The 21,542-nt window shown below is 36.2% G+C and overlaps 1 long non-coding RNA gene across 1 annotated transcript; it reads right to left on the bottom strand.

Moving 5' to 3' along the window:
* Positions 1-40: 40 nt before the first annotated feature.
* Positions 41-4,694, bottom strand: LOC143629133 (uncharacterized). Its single transcript, XR_013152878.1, has 3 exons — positions 3,458-4,694; positions 343-423; positions 41-201 (listed from the first exon to the last, which is right to left on the bottom strand). It is a non-coding gene; the product is annotated as an uncharacterized LOC143629133 (long non-coding RNA).
* Between the last annotated feature and the right edge of the window lie 16,848 nt (positions 4,695-21,542).

Genomic DNA, 21,542 nt, shown 5'->3' with positions numbered 1-21,542 from the left:
GCAGCTCCTTGATGTGTGGTACTATTTTCTAAGTTGTACTCTGCAAAAAATAGAAAAGAAAAAAAGAAAGAATCATTATGTTAACAAATGATGCAGACTTAATTCAAGTTAAACATACTGATTGCTTGGTATTTTACACAGAGCGTATTATGAAAGAACCTTCGCAAGATGCATAGCTCCATCCATCAATTCGTCCCTCATCTGAATAAAATAAAATAAAATAAAAGGCATAAAAATGTGTATATATGTAATTTGGTGTTGTTAATTTGGCAATCTATCGCTGAAGATAGTATACACATGTGAACAAACAATAAAATATCATGAAGATAGAAGATGACTTACATAAATTTGAGTTTAAACCATGTCAACTAAAAGTAGGTGATCTACATTATTGTTGGAAAAAGCTTGTGCAGCTCACTAGCTCTACAATAATTTCACAAGCAAAAAAAGGATTGAATCAATTTTCTTAGAAAGTTGCAATTGTTTGACAAGAAGATTTTTTTAAACTCGTTAACTGCAAAACATTTTGAAGAAAATGTTTTGAGAACGTTTTTATTTATTTTTTATTACTAAAAAACATATTGTTCATTGTTCTAGCATCCACTTCTACAAAACACAATGTTACATCATTAACCCAAATTAATATATAAATATAAATCACAATAGTTCAAGTTTAAAACAAAATTACCGGATCGAATTTGAAAATTAAACCAAATTTGGGCAGCCATGAGGCCTATTGAGTATGCTTTCAAATCAAAATAAAATTGATGGTTAAAAATCATAGAAATTGCTGTAAAAGCCAAACCATACAATATACTCAGGTTAAAATCTAACTACCAGCGTCGATTGCGCTTGGTGAAGCCTCCGCTTTTTTTCTTCGGTTTGTTCACAAAAGCGCAAGTCAATTTAGGGTTCTTTAGTAAGGGGCTGTTTGGCAAGTCCTGAGCCATTAAGTGCTGAATAAATAAGAGGTCTGAATGATTAAGAGACTCTGAACCAGTAAGAGCTAAATGACTAAATGATTGTTTGGTTGGACATCTGAATGACTGTGCAGAATGACTATTTTACCCCTCTGAACTATTTCATGTTGAATGGTATATTCAAGTTGAAAGTTGCGTAAGGTGTATTTTTAATGCTTACAACCAACTAAACCATTTTATTTTTAAAATATAATTTCTTTAAAATATAATTTCTTACTATAGTAATGTAGTTTGTGTAATCATATTTTACTGTACAAATGACATTTAATAAAATTTTAAAAAATGATTAAAAAATGTGTTTGCAGTGGGATTTTTGGGTGTCTTGTGAATGCAGAAGATGAATGCAGACTATAATCTGCATTGTGTTTTTTGGGCACTAGTGAATGCTTAAGTTGTTTTCACATGTCTCTAAATGAACAATTTAAGTTAAGTCGACGAACGATACACTCATACACCATCAAATGTACATAAGATCATTCTTGACAACATTAACCAACCAACAAACTGCTTGAAACAATCTGTCACATTACCTAGATATAAAACAAACTACAACCGAAAAGTAGCAAAATACTAGCGTTTCACTTTCATTGCTGCAGAACCACTTCAATGACTCAGACCAAGATCACAAACGAAAAACATTAACCGTTATTCCAAACCTTCAAGATCACCAGATTCATCGGCCATCAGAAAGGAGCTCAAGGATGTTCTTCGGAGCTGATGCTTAGGTTTAGCTGGTGGGAATCACGGTTTTACCTTCTCCACCTCCTGCAAATACAAATACAGGTGTACCAGTATTATTTATAAAATTAGAGGTCACTAAATCGATGGTCGTGTAACTAGTCTGGCTTAGGTTGGCTAGTGTAACATTTTTTCCAAAAAGTTTAAACCTTTTTTTAAAAGACAATATAATCTTTTAAATCTTTTGAGGTTTAATTGTTAAAACTGCACTTCATACAAGTAATTTCCAACGCATTTTGGCCCATTTCACTTAGCACTAACATGAACATCCAGCAAAAGTGCATAAATTAGAAATCCAATCATCTAATAAACTGCATATTTTAAGTTTTTAACCCACATGTTCACTTGTTTCATATTCTTAAGCAAGTATATTAGCTTCTCAAGAGTAATACAACTAAACCACCAACACCACATCATTTGAATTAGATAATTTCACATTTTAAGTTGTTTGAAAATGAATACATTTTTATGTTATAACAAAACAACTTGGCTCATATATGTATAATAGACTGTCATGGCTGCAATATCGGTTTGCAAGTAGAGACCTCACACTTTCCATCCACCGATTCTGCCACACCATCCAATGCAGTTAGTTATATTTTTATTTTTGAAAGAAAGCATAAACTCTTTTAAGTCATAATCCAAAGAAAATTACATATTAGAAAAACCATGAAACCAACCGGAACCAAACCGTTAATGGTACCATTCAGTTTTGGCTTTTGATAACCAAAAATGATACTAATGATTTGGCTACGGTTTGATCTTAAAACTGTCAAAATCTGACCGCGAACACACCTATCCAGAACTCATTATCAACGTCTTAAAAATATGTGTTTTTAGACAGTCCAGCTTGATTTCACCATTGAATCCCTAATCTCTAGAATTGAGCCCTAATATCCAACAATTATGACAAAATCCTATCAATCTATACGCTATAGTCCATGTTATAAATATAAACACACAAACACCTTAACTAGTAGATGGGAGAACAAATAACGAACAATCAATTTCGGAAATAAAATTCGCATCCATGGCTATTCTAGAAAAAATTACCTGGTAAGGGTTGGGAGGGATTACCGATTACAGATGAGAAAGGCTGGTTGATTGGGAAGCAGCAACGCAGTCAATTGTGAGGTTAAGGGTTGATTGGGAAGCAGCATGCCCGTCGATTGGGAGGGATCCAGATGGGAAAGGAACGTTGCATTATTTAGGGGTTATTTTGGTCATGTTTCTCATTCAGACTCCTTTTTCAACTGAATCATTCAGACCTTCAAAATTCCATTCAGATGTAGGTATTGAAGAAGCCAAACAGTCTTACATCTGAGCAATTCAGATATCAACCTCTGAATGGTACCATTAAGTGGTAAACAAACACCCCCTAAGGCTGAAGTAGGAGTTGTAGAATGATGATTTAGGGCTCGGGCTTGTGCAGTGATACAGTCCTCTTTGGATAAAAAAAATCTGACAACTTTGAACCAAAGGCATCAACTTCATTATGTAATCCAAACTAAGAACCAACACTAACTTACAAACATTGAACTAAAAAAGCATTTAGGAAAACACAAACAGTAATACAAAAGCAGTATAATGTAAAAATTTTTGTATAAAAATAACTGCCAAGAAAACAAATTTTTTATTGATTCAAATCAGAGGGAACTACTTTCAAATATTCTCATCTTTTTTCAACATTATATACTGCGTAGATATCGTGTAATCAAAATTCCACATACCAAGCTTACCTGTTTTAAGTCCAAAAGCTCTGACCCGGCAGCACGAAAATGTATTGGCAAAAGCAGGTGGTTAAGAACGACGGCCAAATGTTAAGTTCCTCTAATGACAGCGCAATAAAAGCTCCTGGGCCATTCTTATAAATATTGATGGTGTCGTTAATGTAGTACAATTTCGCATGTCTTGTATGCTTATGTTTTTGTTAAAGCGACAATCAGTCTTTGATCCCTGCTGGATCAAATGGATAGAGTTAGTTAAGCGGGTTGAATTCCCGATGTGTATGTTTCACACATACAAAGGCGCTTTAGATAAAAAAAATAGAATGTTATTGTAATGATACAGATTTGTAATCATATTCGACAAAATAAGTATCCATTATGAATGACTCGTTATATGCAGGCCAATGGTCTGATCTGCAATTTAATAACGTGTCGTGGTTAACCAAATCCTTGATCCGCAATTAAAATTAGACGTTTTTACCTGAATAGTTTGATCCGATTTTTGAAGTCTTTACCCAACCCAACTAAGCTGCAACTATTACTATGTAGAAAGTAGAACGTTATACATCATGTGATCTGCCACTATCAAAACTTGAAGATGACTAAGCTATTTATAAGCAAAGTTAAAACCATAGACCAAAAGAATAACTCTTTTTGTTTTGTTAAATATAATTCGTTTCCTTTTCAAGTGATTCTTCAAACAAATCATAGATTTTTCAATGGTCTGAACTTTTTGTTGAGCTTGTTTTCACTGCCTCCAGCAAACAAACAGGAAAACAGAGTCTGTTTAACGGTGGTTGACTATTAATCAGTTACTAATTTCTTTCCCTTTAGTGCCACATACGCATTCACAAATTCATGTCTTGCTATACCCTTATAGTAGAAATCACAGAAAAAATTACCGTCGATTGAGGGGATTATGGCGGCGGGGGATGTGTAACATATTATAATAAGACAAAGCAAAGTAGCGAACCTTTTGTCAAAGACATGAACAATCCCAGCAACCTCAGTTGGCATACGTGTACTGATCTATCTCCATACGCCTATATACAACCTATTATAATACCAAAACTTAGAAATTACTCAAGATTTAAATGTAGTATCATATAGCCACATGCAGGTGTGACACTTATCATATATAAAGCTGATCAAATACAATCTTGAGTTAAATTAACAATACTAAGCTGGTTATGTTAATAATATCACACTTAGAGAAACATACAGTAGTGAACATGCATTTATATAGAGAGAGGGAGAGAGAGTTGGATATAATGAAGTTTAACCATACAATATCAAACCTACTTGAATTAAATAAAGAAAACTAAGCTGGCTATACTGCAAATTATCCATACAGAAACAGATAAATACTAACCAATATCATATCTACTTGACAGATCATATTATTGCAATTTGTAGGAGCTATGTGCCTATCATACAGAGATAAATAAATGTAGAAGATACCTACCTCTTTCGAAAAGAAATTGGCAGGGTTAATACTTGATTGAAAATGTGAACTGTATATCAAACAGGTGGTGTGCAATCTCATATGCTAACACAGAAAAACCAAAAGAATTACCTGATTTAGTCTCGTCTCAGTTGCCTAAACCACAAAGAGATCTTCTATTCATCTAACAATCTTCCGGTAGATCTAATTAACTTTCCCCGAAAACTCTCAAAGGCATTGAAGCCAACCAATAAATTGTATCTGTTAAATTAAAACAAACATGAAACCCTAATTTACCAATATAGCGATTAAAATTACTAAGAGACGACGAAATTGTATTGATCGTTAATGATCCAATAAGCTCGAATGTTGCAGTTGTCGTGCATCTGAGGAGGTAGGTACCAGCAGAGCCCAGTTGGACCCGCAAGACTCACCTTAAAGAGGGACGTCTGCGCAGAAACCAACTGGATCCGCAGGACCAACCATGCTCAGAGACGTGACGTCCTTACGCGCAGTACGCAAGCTGGTCCCGCAGGAAATGCCTCCCGATGGCGAAGGACTCCGCCTGTCCCCGCAGCCTCGGATACAAGCCATCAGGGAAGGCCACCCGCGCAGCAAGGCTACACGCACAAGGCACTTAGCTCTCAATCACTCAGTGTCACCTGAAGGAATGAGCGAAGCCGGGAACAATCCCGCACAAGGGCGGGAGGGGGAATACTCCCGCCCAAATAAGCCAGTCCGTACGATACGGGAAGATCTTCTGTACTGTACCTGACGAGGTATGGGAAAAAGATCTGACTAAAGATACGACAGCTTATTGACAACAGTATGGCGAGCAGCATGCTCCTGTACTGTGTCACTATTGGCCGCTGCCTACTCACCAACTACTGCCATACCACGTGCGTAGCCGCCAGTTGGTGGAAAAGGAATAGTACACAGCAGGCCTGGTCACTATCAGCCGCTGCCTACCCACCAACTACCAGCAGGGCACGTGCGTAAGCCACTGTTGGTGGAACAGGAACACTGTTGCAGCCGGCCATACCTCCTTGGAAACCTACCTTCGGCTATAAATACCACAAATGGTATGACCATCTCATCCCATCATATCTTATCACATTATCATCATATTATACCTGATATCTGCTCTAGCAATCTCTTAATATACTTTTATATTTAAAGAGCAATCTAGTCTGATTCTCACGCCGGAGGGTGGTCACAAGGAGGAACCCCCCCCCCTTCTCAGTGACGAGCTCACGGTGTCTGTTTTGCAGGTTATCAGAAGAACCATCTTCCAAGGGTCTAACCCCTCGTGGGAAACATCGATCTAACCCCCAGGTTACCAGTAATCTGTCCGGGGTCCGGTTAGTGTTTCTTCATTGGCGCCATCCGTGCATAAAGCTAGAACTTCATTTTTCTCCAGTTTTTTCAAACTTCTACAAAGATGGTTAGAGAAATTCCGGTAACCACAACCCCAGCTACTGGGGGGAATACCGGTAACACAGTTTTTACAAACACTACCCCGGTTACCCAAGCCGGGGCAAGTGAAGTAAATTTTACGAACACTACCCCAGTTACTCATGCTGGGGCAAGTGCAGTAAATGATCGCCTACTGGGATCCACTGATACCCAGGTTGAGAAACGAAGACTCCCCCGCCAAACTCTCGATGAAGTCAAGGCATGGGCGGAGGCACGACAAAAGGAATTCCAGGCCGAGTTGAACGAACGCTTGCGTTCCGTACAACAGGCCGACGAATTCGAATACTGGGAGGATGACTCGGAGGAATCCGACTCCGACGCGAACCCTCGCCATAGGGCAAAAGGGAAGCGTAAGGAAATGGAATCCCAACCGAAAAGGCATTTTGGACAAGCCTTCAAATCAAAAAGCACAGGTGGAAGTCCACGAGACTTCTCCAAAACATTCAGACCAAACATTGCAAATGCAGGAACGTCCAAGTTTGCAAGGGACATTGCGGAAGCAATCGCCCCAAAGAGTGACAAACAAATGCCTAACATAGGCACATATGACGGTATATCTGATCCAGACGATCATTTGAACAGGTTCATAGCGGGGGCAACCGTCAGCAATTGGACGGAACCCACGTGGTGCTACATGTTCCAAATGACGCTTGTTGGGGCTGCTAGAGCTTGGTTTGATCGTCTACCGGTCAACCACATCTACGACTGGGCAGACTTCCAGCAGAAGTTTAGCCAACACTTCAGCCAGCAACGGAAGTATACCGAGGAGCAATGGACAATCCTCAAATGCATACGAGAAGAAGATGAATCTCTGCCAAACTTCATCACTCGCTTCAACTCAAAGAAGCTAAGTTTGGGCAATATCAGCGAAGATCTTGTTCGCGCTGCCTTCATCCAGGGCGCGCATGACCCGGAGCTCATCCGCACCCTAACGGGTAAAGATGGCATGCCATCCACATGGGATGCCATCATGACAGCAGCAAAACGCTATGCGGAAACGGAGAAGCAACTGGGTAGAGATCTCCCCAGAGCACAAACCTCTACACTCAGAAGACGAGAGAAGACAACGTCCTCACCGCCCGATTAAATAAAAAGCGGAAGCTAGGCATTTGGCAGTCAAGGGTAAACTTTGACACCTCATCCGGCTTGCAACATCGATTGGGCGGAAGGGATAATGTACATCCGCACCGGAACTCCAGATGGACGCCACTCACCAAGAGCGTCACTGAGATATTCGCTACTGAAGAGCTCCCGTGGCCAAAGCCTCCAATAATCCGACATCGTCATGATGCTGATCGGAGCAAATACTGTGACTTTCACAAGACAAAAGGCCACAACACTGAAGAATGCATAGACGTAAAAGACATGGTCGAAGCATTTGTCAGAGATGGGACGCTCGCGCACCTCGTGGCGCAATAAAGGCTGAGCAGGCGGGTGCGTGTAGAACCTCAGCTGGGGAAAACACGAATAAAAGTTCCAGCTTCAATGTCGACACTACATGCTGCGTAAAGAACGAGATCCCGAACCAGGTGCGTATCAGTAAGACGGATGCGGGTACAGTGTAAAGGCAAATACCCCCCTTACCTTGGCAAACAAGTAACAGTAAGACGGATGCGGGTACAGTGTAAAGGCAAAACCCTTCACATACCTAGCACCCGCAGGGAATTGAAGCCAAGAAAACCTTGGCGAACAAGTAACCGTAAGACGGATGCGGGTACAGTGTAAAGGCAAAACCCTTCACATACCTAGCACCCGCAGGGAATTGAAGCCAAGTACCTCGGCAACCAAGTAACTATAAGACGGGTGCGGGTACAGTGTAAAGGTAAAACCCTTCACAAACCTAGCACCCGCAGGGAATTGACGCCAGGAATACCTTGGAAGTAAAATAACCGTAAGACGAGCGCAGGTACAGTGTTAAGGCAAAACCCTTCACATACCTAGCGCTCCGCTGGGAATTGAAACCAAGAAGGATCTTCTGGGCAATGCTTGCGGAAACGGAAATAACATCCCCGCATAGCGGGAACGTCGAGAACTACGTTGTTCGAAGCTCCAGGATGGAATTGGTGGTCTTAACATAATTGATCACTATGTTCAAAACCACCAAAACCTCATGGAGAATCCACACAAGTGGGACTCAACGCTCCTGACGTGCGAAGAGATTACAGCCTACCCGCATCATACCCAAAGACCAAGCAGGAAACTCGGGCATTTCTGCAAGTGACAAGGACTTCCGCGGGAAGAATCCCCATGGAAAACCTTAGAAAAACCCTTTTTCAAAACCCTCTGCTTAAGTCCAAAAGTTCACCTCACTTTATTAAACACGCATGAGAAGAACATTGGACTGGGGGGGACTTGAAGAGGTAGGTCCCAGCAGAGCCCAGTTGGACCCGCAAGACTCACCTTAAAGAGGGACGTCTGCGCAGAAACCAACTGGATCCGCAGGACCAACCATGCTCAGAGACGTGACGTCCTTACGCGCAGTACGCAAGCTGGTCCCGCAGGAAATGCCTCCCGATGGCGAAGGACTCCGCCTGTCCCCGCAGCCTCGGATACAAGCCATCAGGGAAGGCCACCCGCGCAGCAAGGCTACACGCACAAGGCACTTAGCTCTCAATCACTCAGTGTCACCTGAAGGAATGAGCGAAGCCGGGAACAATCCCGCACAAGGGCGGGAGGGGGAATACTCCCGCCCAAATAAGCCAGTCCGTACGATACGGGAAGATCTTCTGTACTGTACCTGACGAGGTATGGGAAAAAGATCTGACTAAAGATACGACAGCTTATTGACAACAGTATGGCGAGCAGCATGCTCCTGTACTGTGTCACTATTGGCCGCTGCCTACTCACCAACTACTGCCATACCACGTGCGTAGCCGCCAGTTGGTGGAAAAGGAATAGTACACAGCAGGCCTGGTCACTATCAGCCGCTGCCTACCCACCAACTACCAGCAGGGCACGTGCGTAAGCCACTGTTGGTGGAACAGGAACACTGTTGCAGCCGGCCATACCTCCTTGGAAACCTACCTTCGGCTATAAATACCACAAATGGTATGACCATCTCATCCCATTATATCTTATCACATTATCATCATATTATACCTGATATCTGCTCTAGCAATCTCTTAATATACTTTTATATTTAAAGAGCAATCTAGTCTGATTCTCACGCCGGAGGGTGGTCACAAGGAGGAACCCCCCCTTCTCAGTGACGAGCTCACGGTGTCTGTTTTGCAGGTTATCAGAAGAACCATCTTCCAAGGGTCTAACCCCTCGTGGGAAACATCGATCTAACCCCCAGGTTACCAGTAATCTGTCCGGGGTCCGGTTAGTGTTTCTTCAGCATCCCTAATTTCTGGTGCTCTTTGAAATGTCAAGACGGTTTTACGGGGCAAATACGGGAAGGAGCGAACTGAAAAAAAAAAAGAAGAGGGAAAATGAGCTGGTGACATTGAAAACAATTTAACTTTTGGAGGTGAATGTAGTATTTTGGTGGAAAGGAAGGAAATGAGCAAAATATTTTATGTATAATGTTAAAATGAATTGAGTATTGTAACTTGTAACCTGAGGTACTAAATGGATTGAGTTGGGTTGGATCGAAACGAGTCATGGGTTGAAACTAGTTTAAGTCAGAATATGTCAATTAAAAATAAAAAAAATGGTTGTTTTGGTTTGGGTCGGAACGGGTTCGGGGATTTTTTTTTATGAGGAACAAGAATAATGACGGAAACGTTTTAGTTTTTCTTTTTGTTTTTGATTTATATTTTGAGCTATGATTTATTTATTTATTTATTTTTGAATTTTTTTCTCATGGGTTTTCTATTAAGATAAAAAATGTTCAAAAATAATAAAAATTATAACTATAAATATAAATCAAAAACAAAAAAAGTACAAACACTAAAATGTTTCTTCCGTTGTTCTCATTTCATAAAAAAACCAGCACCACCAAGAAATCGAACTGAAACCGAAAAAATCGATCAGAATGAAACAAAAAGACAAAACCGAACCAAGTCAATCGAAATCAAAAAATTAATCAAAATGAAATGGAACAAAAACAAAAACGAAACAGATAACCAAAAACGAGTCTGAAATCGACCAAAAGAAACCAAAACCCAACTCGTCCCGTGTGAAAACTCGTGTTGGCTCAAAACCTGTACCGAAACTTGTGTCATACGAAACCCCGTTTCGTACCTAAACTTGTCTCATGCGAGACCCCGTTTCGATACAAAACTTGCCACATTTCCTTGGGACACCAACCCACATCGACCCATTTCTTTGAATTTGTCGACCCATTTTGAGCCAAAAATAACAAGATGGAATTTCAATCGACCCGTTTTGACCCATTTATTAAATATCTCTGACCCAAGCCAACCTCTTTAATTTTTAAAACAACCCAAATTGACCCATTTTGAATTGTTTGGGTCAAGATTGCCACCCACAACACACAAGCCGGCGACAATTCCCCCCCCCCCCCCCCCCGTCGCCCCAATATCGCGCCGGGGGGTGTTCCTCCACAATTTCGCCCAAAATCGCCCTTGAATGCCGCCCACTACATGTAGCCTAATGGATCTCAATAGTCAATGATAGGTTTTCTTAATCATATTCTTCCGGCCGATTATCAGATCAACATTTTTCTCTTACTTGAGCCGAATCATTTTTAAAGCTTTAATGAGTCAAGATTCACTCTTGTTATAATACAGACGAGCTGAAACATTTTAAAGCTATATTTTGCAATCATTTTATAATTACTAAAATAATTAACAATGCCTTTTTGAATTTCTTGAAAAAACTAAGTATGAAATTGTGTTTATTATTATTTTTTTAACTACACAAATCATGGTAAATATACTTTTTTTTAATTATTTTGTAATACCAGTACATTTTCATAATTTGTAGTTTTGATAGGATTTGGTCCCATGTATTATGTATGTTTTGTAAAGGGAAAGGTTGCAACCTTTTTAATAATAAAAGTTGCAAATTTTAATAGTATTTGCAACCTTTTAAGAAAAATGTTGCAATTTTAATAAAATTTTGCAACCTTTTATGAAAAGGGTTACATTAGATCCTTTAAAGCAACCTTTATGTTGATTGAAGTTGCGTTAGGGTCAAATGCAACACAATTGTAAAAGGTTGCAACTAAAATGTTGCATTAGCCTCATTTTCTAGTACTGGTATACACAAACAAAAACTTGAATCGACGACTTGTTGGTGATAATAATCAATGTCAACTGTACTAAAAAGTCTTAACATGTATTCAAACATCGTGTCATGGCAAATCAACCAAACATTAATCATACAACTTAACTTATGATCACTTAGTTCACGAGATAGATTATAACATGTACAAACTGATTTTATTCACATAGAAAATATTAAGGTAAATTTCTACAAAATATACCACAGTAATATGAATCAGGTTTCTCAAAAAAAATTTATTATAGTTTTCTCAAGCATAGAAAACTCACAATAATTCAACCATTACAGATAGGTACTAACAGTTCAGCAGATTGCGCAACAAAAACTTGTTTAATGGTTCTATCAACTCATTAATCTAAATTGTGCAAGACCAATTGGGTTGTCTTCAAAACTCATAATACTAACTTTCAGAACTGGAAACAACCCATTTTGTTTTGTCATTAGGGAGTTATGGTGTCGGAAAGACAGGCCAAAATAAAACTTTCCGAATCAGCTTTGACCAGTTTTTTTTGTAAAATCATAAAAACTATTCAAAACTTGTCCAAAAATTACAAACTTTACCTTTCTGGAAACTAGACTCATAGTGTTATATCCTAGAATCAAAAATCGTTCATTAATCATCGTTTAACATCAAGTTACATACCAATAAATAAACGAAAATGAATCTGTCAGCAAACTGTTGTCATCAAACAAGTGAAATACATACATTTTTAGCGATGAAAGAAGATGTATTAAGTTTCAATTACAAGAAATAACACTTAAAATTGAAAATCCCCAAACTTGGTTCTTAGGGTTCTTCACACTCAACACGAATCCGGCAAAAAAAGAGATAGAATTGATGAAAACCGACACCACAGGTGAATTCCTCTCGCAAAAATAATTAGATTAGAGCCCGGAATCAAAGGATTTGGTTAAGAATTGAGTGAGTTAGAGAATTAATGATTGAGGATTATGGTGGGTGTAAAGAGATAAGAAAAAGAATAATAAGAAGGAATGAAGAGAAAGAAAAAAAGGTAGGTTAAATATGTGGTCAAATTAAATTTAAGAATAAGAGTGTAATTCAAATATTTTTGAAGAAAAGAGGGGGTTGAATTTATTTTGAAATTTTGAGGGAAGTGAAATTAATATGAACTAAATATGAATTTAATTTATTTTTAATAATTAAAATAAAGAGTTGTTAGTGTGTGTGTGTATATATATATATAACAACTAATTAAAACTTATATAATATAAAAAATTGTATTTTAAATATAAAAACATATAAAATAAATACAAGTGATATTTATAGTTGCTCTAAAAGAGTTGTATAAGAGTGTAGTAATCAGTGTTAACGCCCAATAAACCATACTTTCATTAGTGGGTCATACTAGTTCTTGATCGGTGTTAGTGTCTCATTATAACATCTATCATGTCACAATTGCTCTAAAAGAGTTGTATAGGACTGTCATTAGTCATGGTTAGGTGTTAACGCCTGAAACACACCATACTTTCGTCAATAGACCTTATTTGGCCTTGATTTGTGTCAATGGCCCAATATGTTATACATTCATCAATGGGCCTTGATTGGTATTAGTGGTCATTATAGCATCTATCCTGTCCCCGTTGCTATAAGAGGGTTGTATATGAGTGTAGTGAGCCATAGGCATGTGTCAACGCCCGATAACATGTCATACTTTTATTAATGGGCCATATTGGGCCTTGATTGTTGTTAATGGCCAATATCATCTCTATCATGTCATAGTTACGTTAACAGGTTGTATAGGAGTGTAGTGAGTCATAGTTGGTCGTCATACTTTGCATTAATGGGCCGTCTTGGGCCTTGATTGTTGTTAGTGACCCATTGTAGTCTCTATCATATCATAGTTGCTTTAAAAGGGTTGAATATGAGTTTAGTGAGTCATGGTTTGGTTACGCCCGATAATATGTCATACTTTCATCAATGGGCCTTATTGGACCTTGATTGTTGTTAATGGCCAGTATAGGTCTATCATGTCATAGTTACGTTAACATGTTGTATAAGAGTGTAGTGAGTCATGGTTGGTCTTATCAAATGGCATTGATTGGTATTAGTGGCCCATTATATCACCTATCATGTCATAGTCGCTACAAGGAGGTTGTATATGAGTGTAGTGAGCCATAGTCATGTGTCAACGCCCAATAACATGTTATACTTTTATTAATGGAACATATTGGGCCTTGATTGTTGTTAATGGCCCAATATATCTATATCATGTCATAGTTAATTTAACAGGTTGTATAGGAGTGTAGTGACTCATAGTTGGTGTTAACGCCCAGTAGCATGTCATATTTGCATTAATGGGCCGTCTTGGGCCTTGATTGTTGTTAGTGACCCATTGTAGTCTCTATCATATCATAGTTGCTCTAAAAGGGTTGAATATGAGTTTAGTGAGTCATAGTTTGGTTAAAGCCCAATAATATGTCATACTTTCATCAATGAGCCTTATTGGACCTTAACTGGTGTTTGTGGCCCATTATAGCCTTTATCACATCATAGTTGCTCTAAGAAGGTTGTATAGGAATGTCATTAGTCATAGTTAGATGTTAATGGCCGATAACATATGATACTTTCATCAATAGGTCTTATTGGGCCTTGTTAGTGTTAGTGGCCCATTATAGCCTTTTTCATGTCATAGTCGCTTTAATGGGCCGTATTAGTGCTTGTAATCTCTTGGTGGCATATTATGGCATGTGATATGTAACATTAGATATTTATGGGTTATATCGTGTTATAGGGAGTCATATTAGACCATAATAGACAAATACAAGTCATACATGTCCCAATGGGCCATATTGGGTCTTGAAATCTCTAATGGCCCATTTTGCATATAATTTTAAATTGTGTCTTAAGAGGTACAACTCGCCTAACTCGTCGATATACATTAAACATAGGGGTGGCAAATGGGTTGGGTTGGGTCGAAACGGGTTATGGGTCGGAATGGGTTAGGGTCGAAACGTGTCAGTCAACTAAAAAAAGGTTATTATGGTTTGGGTCGGAACGGGTCAGGGTCAAAAGGTTCGGGTCATAACGGGTCCGGCTCAGAATGGGTCAAGGTCGGAACGGGTCAAAACAGGACTCGAGTCTTTTTTTTTGAACAAGGACAACGGAGGAAATGTTTTAGTTTTATCACTAAAATTCATGTTCCAGTCAAGTTCGTTTCAGCACTTAACAACTCATTTTACAGCAAACAACATGCTAAACAGCTCGTTTCAGCGATTTTTCATTCCATTTCAGCACTTAACAGCTCGTTTTAACAGCAAACAACATGTTAAACAGCTTGTTTCAGCAAGTTTTCAGTTCATTTCAGCACGTAACAACTTGTTTTTACAGCAAACATCATGTTAAACAACTCGTTTCATCGATTTTTCAGTCCGTTTCAGCACTTAACAGCTCGTTTCAGCACTTAACAGCTCGTTTTTACAGCAAACAACATGCTAAATAGCTCATTTCAGCGATTTTTCAGTCCGTTTTAGCACGTAACAGCTCGTTTTAACAGCAAACAGCATGTTAAACAGCTCGTTTCAGCAAGTTTTCAGTTCGTTTCAGCACGTAACAACTCGTTTTTACAGCAGACATCATGTTAAACAGCTCGTTTCATTGATTTTTCAGTCTGTTTCAACACTTAACAGCTCGTTTCAGCACGTTTTGACCAATTTTGCAGCAATTCAGCAATAAAAAATCAATAGTTCAGCTCGTTTTTGCCCGTTTCAGCAGGTTACATAACCAATACTTCAAAACGTTTTGTGTTTTTAATCCAAAAAACAAGTATAGGCAAACATTTATTGTTTTCAAAACTAGTATGCAAGTATGTCCGTGTTTTCAATCCAAAACCTGGTGTCACGTGTAACAGAGTTATCTCAAAACCAAATGAATGCATTTGACTCGTTAGTTGTCACCTAGTACAAGTGTTTTAAGTTATGAGAGTATGTTCAACAACACATGACTCTAAGACCCATGTATGAACTCACACACAAACACAAACTTGACCCGATGAATCGTTGGTGATAATAAGTAATGTCAACAGTACCGAAAGTTCTAACATGTATCCACACATCATATCATGGCAAAGCAACCAAATATTCATCATACAACTTAACTTATGATCATTCAGTTCACGAGACAGATTCTGGCATGTACAAACTGATTTTATTCACAAAGAAAAGTTGAAGGATAAATTCTACAAAATTTACCACAGTATGATATATAAATCAGGTTTCTCAAACAATTTTTATTATAATTTTCTCAAGCATAGAAAACTCACAATAATTCAACCATTACAGATAGGTATTAACAGTTCAGCAAATTGCGCAACAAAAACTAGTTTAATGGTTCTATCAACTTGTTAAACCAAATTGTGTAAGACCAATTGGTTTATCTTTTAAACTCATAATACTAAGTTCCAGAAGTGGAACCAACTCGTTTGGGTTTGTCATTAGGGAGTTATGGTATCCGAAAAATGGACCAGAATATAACTCCCCAAATCAGCTTTAACATATGTTTTTGTAAAATCATAAAAGGTATTCAATACTCATCCAAAAATTACAAAATTTACCTTTCTGGAAACTAGACTCAGAATACTATATCCTAAAATCAAAAATCGATCAATAATCATCATTTAATAGCGAGTTACAGACCAATCAATAAATGAGAATGAATCTGTCAGCCAACTGTTCTCAACAAAACTCAAACCCTAACATGTTTATGACATCACTAGGGTTTTAATTAATCATGTTAAAAACCCCCGTTAGAAAATATAAATCCAACAATGATAAAAAGTAAAGATTCAAAAATGTCACTTGCAACTTGTATCAGGATTGTTTAAATTAGAACGAATACTAATCGATTGAATCCAAGACCTAATAGCTTACATTCAAACCCCCGAACACCCAAATTTCTCATAATTAAAGTATAAATCACCTACCTAACCAAGATGAGCTTCAATCGATGTTAATGAGTGATGAAAGTATTAGCAGCAGGTGATGGATTAGGGTTCAGATTGGTTACTGAAGGGTGGATGTCTGGTTGGTCACACAAAAGAATTAAAATGTGGCTATTAATTATCAATAGTCACACTTTTGTTTTAATGTAACTGTTAGCTTTTAGCCATACATAAAAATTTATAAGTCGCTATAAAATAATGCTTTATGGTCACATAAACCCCTTAAGTGTGACCACATGTATAAGCTTTTAACCACATATGAAACAATTAAAGTGTGGCCATTAACTACTAACGGTCACACGTTTTGTTTGCTGTCACCGTTAACTTTTAGCCACATATAAAACTTACAAATGGCTAACAAACAATACTCTATGGTCACATATACGCGTAAGTGTGGCCATATGTATTAGTTTTTAACCACATCGTTATCAAACTACTGTGAGCGTAGATCATATTTGGCCATAGTTTACTAAGTGTGGCAAGTAAAAGTCACATTTTTATGAAATTGTGGCTAACGGTTTCGAACAACTGTGTTTTTTGTCACGAAAAAGTGTGGCTAAATGTTCCAGCATGTGTGATTTTTTGCCATAAAAATCTAATTTATGTGGCTAAAGGTTCTAACAGGTGTGTTTTTTGTCACACGAATTGAAAAAGTGTGGCTAAATGTTCCAGCAGGTGTGATTTTTTTCCACAAAAATCTAATTTATGTGGCTAAAGGTTCTAACAGGTGTGTTTTTTGTCACACGAATTGAAAAAGTGTGGCTAAATGTTCCAGCAGGTGTGATTTTTTGCCACAAAAATCTAATTTATGTGGCTAAAGGTTCTAACAGGTGTGTTTTTAGTCACACCAATAACAAATGTGTGGCGAAAGCGACCTTTAGCCACACATTTAGACCGAGGTGTGGCAAACCGCCCAGAGCATGTGTGTGGCTAAAAGCCAATATTCAAGTAGTGAAGATTGATGTTATGAATTTGAATAAAAATATTGGTTAGTGATTTTAACGTAAGTATATACACATATTTGAATAAATAGAAATAAAACTTACTTGTAGAATACTAGGATTGAACATACACTATGATTGAGAAAAATTATAGAAGCTTCGTGCTGATAACGTATTGTAAAACAAGCCTAATAGCTAAATAATAAGTGATAGACTTGTAAGGAGAAAGGGAGAGATTTCATTAATAAGATATAATACAATGAGATACAATATGATATTATATAAGGATGGGAAAACTTAGAGAATAAACCAAACCTATTTTTGGTGTTGATAACCATAATTATAATTATTCTTAATAGTTCGGTCATTATACATTATTAAGATGCTTGGTATGATCATTTGTCGACCGGAGGTAATTAATTTTTTTTGTACACGTGTCCATTGTCCAATTTGTCATGTTTCAAATTTTAATATTTTAACTCTTGGTTATCGTCTCACTAGATTGGCCAGAGTATTCCAAACAAATGATATCCAAATAATACAATACAATTTAAAGCAATACACCATGCTTTATGTTTAAATATTTCTTTGTTTATTACTTGTAGAAAATTCGTGACGACGAAAAGATCACTAAAGGTGGAAAATAGTTTGCAGGTTAAAGGTTCTGCACCAACGCTTTTTACCACCAGGTATATATTTATACCTCACTTCACATCTAAAACTTACATACAAATACATTTAATGCATAAGAGAAATATTCCAATGAAACGTCTATTTGCAAAATATAATTTTTTTTTCTATTTTTAACTAAAACAAGTCAAATGGATCAAATGAGAAAATTTTTTATGCAAATTAAACCGAGTGTAATCAACATTTACTTACTTCTAGAAGGCCATTGAAAGTTGAATGGTTATTGTTTTAAGTAGTTCACAAAGTTACTAAAGTTAACTGCATAATAAATTAACCGTTAAACCTTCTATCGCGGTTTATTAGACTTCGCTTATTTAATGTTCTGTTTTTGAACTAATGCATTTTATAGAATATATATGTATCTTTCATTTCATATCTAGACTATTTGATGGTTAATATAATGTTTTCTGAATCTGGGTACAACTTTTTTAATACATTAAGTTGATTTTTTTAATCGTTTTTGAGAGGCAATTTGTTAACTTGGGTTATTTAATCCTCTATTTTTAGTTGTCTTTTTTATTATACTGATTTAAATTTGATTTTTGTAAGATACATGATGTCAACTTAGTAGTGTAACTGAGAGAAACAAAATGGTTATTGTTAATTTGCAGGATAAAGTTAATGCATAGTTGGTTACTGTCTTTTATAAGATGTAGTTAGAATGCATCGCAGCTGATGAGCGTGTCAGGCTGAAGGCTTCTAAGGTTATTGGGTTAGAATAGATGAATCTGCAAGTGTGTGTTTGCTCTACTAATTCAGTGTGTGTGCCTAGAACTATGACTTGGATGTTATTGTTTTACAATTGGTTAATGTCATCAATAAGTTACAACTGATGTTTGTTATTGTTCACAAATTTAGTGTGTTACTAGAGTGGTCATATTTAGCCTCAAATACACTTATTAGACATCTTCTTATACCGCATTATTATAATGTTATTATGTTTTAGATTATTGATTATACACGAAGATGGGCATTTAATCGTACAAATATTTGTGTTCATGTTAGTTCGTTTAAAACATCAACATATTCGTGTACATTTATGTTCGTTCATTTAAAATCTGACAACGAATGCATACGAACATAACTGAACAAAGGTAAACGAACATAAATGAACATATATGAACAATCGTAAACGAACCCAAAAACAAACGAATATGAATGAACACACTTAAATGAACACACACGAACATATATAAAACATTATGTAGACAATTCATTCAATGTTTCAATCTAAAATGAACCACGTAAACGAACATAAAAAAACATAAATTGATCAAAATAGGTTCAACTATATAAATTTTTGAATGAATACGATAAACTTCCTTAAAATAAATTAAATTAAAATCCAAAAATGTATATATATTCAAAGTATTAGAAATGACAAATGTATAAAAAAACCCCTACATGAGAAATAATATATTCACAGTAATTAAAAGAAATATATATATGAAAGTAACCGCGTAATACGCATGGATAAAACTAGATATATATATATATATATATATATATATATATATATATATATATATATATATAGGGTGGGGTTAAAATAAGAAGTGGAGTGTGTCTAAAAAGTGTAAGAAGTAATCTGGTGCGTTAGATCTGTTGATATGATGGTGGATATGGAAAGTGTGTTTATTGTGCGGTGTGTTTTATTTTGGTGGTGGTGTGTTTATTATGCGGTGTGTTTTATTAGATCTAATGAAGAAAACACACTTTCTACACTTTTTAGGAAAAATCTACTTATTTTAACCTTGCTATATATATATATATATATATATATATATATATATATATATAGGGAGAGGATCATGAGAGAACTCCATTTTAGGGAGAGAACTAGAGAACTAATAATGAAGTATTTTTAATTTAATTAAAAAAAAAAAATTTTAAAATTTTTTTTCTTTCATCCTTCTTATTTGTTGTTATTCTTCACCACAAAAAAATATAAAAATGAAAAAAAATAAAAAAAATTAACGTTGTAATGCATATATGCAATACGTCGACTTTTTTTATATTGCATATGTGCAATAGTGTACATTTTGATATTTGAAATAGTGTTGAATAGCATATATATAGTTGTTTGTATTGTATATTTGCAATAGTGTTATATTATATACAAAAATTTAAAAAAATCGATATAGTGCATATATGCATTAGTGTTGTATTACATATATGCAATAATGTGTTTTGCATACAATTATTAATGTAGTATTTGCATATATTCAATAGTGTGTATTAGATAATGTATTTGTGTTGTATTATATGCAATAAAACACTATTTTATATAAAAAAATACACATTAATGCACATACGCATTACATTGACGAACTTTTTTTTATTTTTTTTATTTTTTTATTTTTTTAGGAACAATATCATCTTATTAGAAGGAGGAAAGAAAAAAAAAATCACAAAATATTTTTTTTAAAAATAGTTAAAAATAAATCTTTACTAGTTCTCTAGTTCTCTCTTTAAAAGGAGTTCTCTCTAGATCCCACCCCTATATATATATATATATATATATATATATATATATATATATATAGGGGTAGTATCATTTGAGAACTCCAAAAAAGTTAACAACTTTTAGATACTCATTAGAACCAAACATTTTTTTAATTTTTTTTCATATATTAACATTATTTTAGACTAGTTTTACCACACTACGTGAATATCGACCTTCGGCCACACATGTGGTCTGGGCGATTTGCCACACTTGAGCTTAAATGTGTGGCTAAAAGGTCTTTGACCATGTTGGAAAACCTTCCAGAATGTTTTGGCCACACATATTATTCTTCACGTGACCATTGTATACATAGTCAGGCACTTTTCGCCACACTTTGAACTAAACTGTGACAAAAACTAGCCACTTTATAAAAACGTGTGGCGAAATGTGACCTACAGTCATAGTTTGTTTGATCTTTAATACATGTGACCAAAAACACATACATTAGCCACAAACTGTGACATTTAACTAGCCACATGTTTTAAAAGTGTGGCCAAATTTGACAAACGGCTACTGAATTGATAAGAGAGGTGTCTAAAAGGTAAAAGATATAGCCACTTATATTACGTTGTGTGACCTAATGTCACATTTTCTAGCCACATTTTTAATAAAGTGGCGAAAAATGATGAACAACCATTGTTTTTATTAGTTATGTGGCTAAGACGCTTAAAATATATGGCCATTTACACGAAGTTGTGTGACCAAAGAGTAGTTTACTTTTATTTTTCATAAATTTTTTATTGTCACGGAAACACATACTATGTGTGGCTATAAGTTATAAATTGTCACACTTAAAGGATGTTTTTGTGTGTCCAAATGTAATTAATGGCCACTTATAAGAGGTTGTGTGACCAAAGAGTATCTTAGTTTTGCTTTTTATAAGTTTTTT

This window comes from Bidens hawaiensis, unplaced genomic scaffold (assembly GCF_021521415.1).
Source record: "Bidens hawaiensis isolate Kalapana, Puna unplaced genomic scaffold, B.hawaiensis_p1.1 tig00005162_1, whole genome shotgun sequence".
Lineage (NCBI taxonomy): Eukaryota > Viridiplantae > Streptophyta > Magnoliopsida > Asterales > Asteraceae > Bidens > Bidens hawaiensis.
Note: the sequence above shows the minus strand (reverse complement) of the source record. Positions and strands in the feature narration are given on the sequence as shown.